The following is a 4,227-nucleotide window of genomic DNA, read 5'->3' as shown; positions in this document are numbered from 1 at the left end:
AAAATTATCTCTGTTGCTTAGAAAATATGTTTTACGTTTAATCTCAAATTCACTTTAAATGCTGGACATACGACTTAATACCTAAGAAGACTTTAGCTAAATTATTTGGTAATATTTATAGGGTGATACTTTTCTGGGTAGATATGTTTCACACAACAGTTTTTAATTAATGCTGAAAAAAATCACTTCATAATTTTAAATACACTTAATGATAGGCTGATTGATGGATTAACAGTTTATTTAGTAATTTAGATGGCATAGGGTCCAATAAAGGCAACAATCTGATAATTGCTCAACGTGCAATTCTGCCCATTAGTAATACTAAGCCAAGAACTTGATATTTCACTCAGTTGGATTACTTAGTTTCATGTATGTGATTTGATCAACAAAACAGTAGATACACAATGTCAAGATTTTTCCTTTATTATTATTTTAAGAGCAGCTCAGTGATTTGGGGGGTTGGTTAGTATAATACAGAGAACATAGGGAAAAAGTATAAAATGGCACTTAAAACCAATACCCATACTCATCTCATTATGGTCATAATTAAGAATATTAACTTTTGTGTAATTTGCTTTTCCTTAGAACATAAAGCATTAACTTGAACTTCAAGTATATACACAATACATAAACAGCCTTATGCAAAATACTTTTCGTAAGTTATATTACATTTTAAAATATTGGAAACTGAATATCTGTGCTGATTTGTCTTTTGACTAAATATAACAAGAAGAGAACAACATTCAACAAGGGAGTGTTATACTGATAATAAAGCTCTCAAAGTTAAAAATGTCTTCCTTTCCCTTTCTACCTAGCACAGACTATACAATGTCCCGAGAGGACTTATGATGAGAAAAATGTCAGTCACAGCTTTAAGCCCTTGGTTTGGAAAGAGCTAATGAGAAAGCGGATTGGAAGGTGAGACTTCATGTTTGCTTTCAAATAAGTGGTCTTAAACTTTTTCTATAAGAAGAAAAATTAGTTCATATATATATATATATATAAACCATTCATTTTTACAGCTTTCAGGTAAAGTCCAACACTTGGTTTATATAAAGTCTGTGAGGAGAGGTCAGTAGAGATCATCTAATCTTAAATTGTGAAATCATTCAACTTCTTAGCATAGTCTCTCCCCAGTAAAAAGCACAGCATGCCTGGGTATGCCACTGGCGATCTCTAATAAAAGTTAGTTAGTTCCAAAGACTGGGAGATTTCTGCTACAGTCATGCATTCTTTTTACCATCTTGTTTATTAGCAAAAATCAGCAATCCAGCTTTCCTTAGGTCCTCATGCGCTAACATTTTATAGAGTTCTCTAATTACAGAAATTCTTGGTCTGTACTGTCCACAACAGCTATTACAAAATCTCTGTTAGTACAGTAAGTGTTCCAGGAAGAATGGAGAGATTCTTGGCCACAAAATCTCTGTTAGTACAGTAAGTGTTCCAGGAAGAATGGAGAGATTCTTGGCCACCAGTTTTCCACATGAGGAAGCATGTATTATTAATCACTATCTCTTCTACATTACTTCCTATTGCAGGGGATGTATGTACAATTTCATTCACAGAAAATTGGTAAAGGATGATACTTTTCCTTGCATTATCCACCCCAACAATAACTTTGTGCTCCTGGTGCTTGAAGAGAATTCCCATTCTTGGGTAGCTGACCCCTTTTCCAGCCACCTGGGTGACCTGGACACCCCCAGCTCAGGCTGAAGCAGAGGAGGAAGATGTGCTGGAGCCTACACCTCTGCTGCTGCTGCTTCTGCACTGACTGCTGGCCAGCTTCCTAGGAACCAGAGGGAGGCAAAAGCCCAGGCCTCCCTGCCACACACATGGCCTGGACGCTGCCTCTGGGGCACTCTTCTGGCTTGCACACATTGCCTCCGTGTTGTCTGCAATGAGCCTCGTGGACCACTGTCCTCCTCTAGCTCAGGTGACTTGCCTTGAAATTCAATAACTCTTTTTCTCTGATTGATCAAGTCTGCTGTTGAAGTTCTCCGTTGAGTTTTTAATTCTTTATTTCTATTGTATTCTTCAGCACCACAATTTCTGTTTGGTTCTTTTTTATGATTTCTGTCTCATTGTTGAAATTCTTGTTTTGTTCACGTGTTCTTTTCTTGATATTGTTATCTATCTTTGTTCTCTTGTAGCTCACTAACAACTTGGCAATCTCTATAAAATGTATAATGCATGTATTGTTTGATTCAAAAGGAATTTGTCATACAAAACTCTGAGTATTTTAAGCAGGCAAAAACAGTTTTCAGTAGCATTGTTTTAGTAGGGAAAAGTCGGTGACAATGTAAGTGTTCATCAGTATCAGACTGGTTAAATTAATCATACCTCAATTATGCTATACAGCTATTATTATATATAGAATATCACATAGCTAGTAACGTGGTTTATAATATCTATATATACTGCCCTGAAAAAGTTACTGGAGATATATTGTTAAGCAAACAAAACAATTTACAAAACAAAATGCATGTTATAATGCCAGGTGGCCACATAAACAAGATATATGAGACCCAGTGGGTTAGTTAGATATAGTTGATTGTGGATGCATAGAACCATTCTGAAAGTATATACATGTGCTAAAGTGAGGACTTCGGAAAAAAGTGGAATGAAAAATGGGACTACACTTACTTTTTCCTTTGTTGCCTATGTAATACATTAAAACAAAATGGGCCTATCTTTATTTTAAAAAATACTAGCCTGCACCTTGTATTTTTTGCCACTGCCAGAATCAATGGGTATGGAGACAGTAATCAATAATTTTAGTGTGGCTGGTACGTAAGATAAGGATGAGGCACTCCCTGGGTTTACTCTCTGTCTGCAGAGCCAGATTAAGACACAAAGTCAGGTTAGTTAAATACATATATAAGAGGGTCTAGAATGTTCTTGACATTCCCAGATGCCAGTGGCAAGAGCTTTATTTGAACACTGAAGAAGTAGAAATGTAGAAGATATAACATATTATAAGGACATTAAATCTTCCCATTTCTATAATGGAATGGAATGGAATGTGGAAAGGTGAGGAAAAATCATAAGTTGCTTCTTAAACTCACAGAAATGTATATTAATGTTCAAACTCCACCGGCTTCCAACTTTACCACTGTTTGTTAGTGTGCAAAAATGAGAGCAAGTATATTTCTGACACATTTGGACAATTTTTTCAATGCATATAAGCAGGCAGCAAAACAGCATCCTAGAAAAGCTTCAAGTATCACGTAGGCTACTCAGCTGACACCCATAAAGTCATTTCTGGATGCGATTTCTCTTGTTCTAATCTACGGTCTCATAGTACTGTTAAAACTTGACCCCATCTTAATACTGATTTCATGGTCTTTTAATTAAATCCAGTTCAAAGAAAGGACTCAGTTCCCCAACCATATGCATCACATCTGGGGCAATGGAAATAATTATGCTCTTGATTTAATGCAGTCTGTCTCTTTCCTGAACGTTTTTGGTGGGAAACACAGGTGAAAAGCTAATGGAAGAGGAGGAAGAGATGGGCATCCAGGGAAAGTTATACTAAATACTGAAAGGAGAATGATTTTAAAGGAACACACATTCATGAAAATTATACTTAAGCATGGAGAAGAGAAATCTAATAAGAAACTTCTAAATCGATAACATTTCAGAAACTGATCCTTAACTAATAATTTGGGTTTGACAAAATGGATGAATAGGTATCTCTTTCTTTCCTCCATTTCAGTTCAGGTAGGCAGTCCCTCAAGTGGCCCCAGAGGCACCCGCCTTCTGAGATGAATGCCCTTGTGTAATCCCTCATCCAGTGTGGAGTGGAACTAGTGACTTGTCTCAAACAGAATACAGCACAAGTGATAAAATAGGAAGTCATTTCTCGAGGTTAGTTTATAAGAAGACTCTGGCTTCCATTTTACTTGCCATCTCTCACCCTATCTCATTCATATTCTCTCTCTGCCATTGCTCTGGTGGAAGCCAACTATCATGTTTTGAGTAATTCTTTGCCCAAGTAGTAAGGAACTTATATCACTAGCCATAGCCAGGGAGGGACTTAGGCCATGTGAGCGAGCTTGAAAGCAACTCCTCCCTCTTTTGAGCTGTGTTAGAGATCTTCAAGCAGAGGCTGCTCCACATTCCTGACCCAGAGCGACTGTGAGATAATAAATGTTTGCTGTTTGAAGCCACTAAGTTTTGGGGTAACTTGCTATGCAGCAATAAGTAAATTAGTGAATTTTTTTCTGA

General features: G+C 36.9%; 1 pseudogene; it reads right to left on the bottom strand.

Annotated features, from left to right (window-relative positions):
• Positions 1-1,109: 1,109 nt before the first annotated feature.
• LOC112403220 (ADP-ribosylation factor-like protein 5A pseudogene) lies at positions 1,110-3,909 on the bottom strand (annotated as a pseudogene).
• Positions 3,910-4,227: the final 318 nt, after the last annotated feature.

Source organism: Neophocaena asiaeorientalis, unplaced genomic scaffold (assembly GCF_003031525.2).
Source record: "Neophocaena asiaeorientalis asiaeorientalis breed wild unplaced genomic scaffold, Neophocaena_asiaeorientalis_V1.1 scaffold503, whole genome shotgun sequence".
In the NCBI taxonomy this organism is placed as follows: Eukaryota; Metazoa; Chordata; class Mammalia; order Artiodactyla; family Phocoenidae; genus Neophocaena; species Neophocaena asiaeorientalis.
The sequence above is the reverse complement of the archived record's forward strand: the minus strand, read 5'-3'. Positions and strand labels throughout refer to the sequence as shown.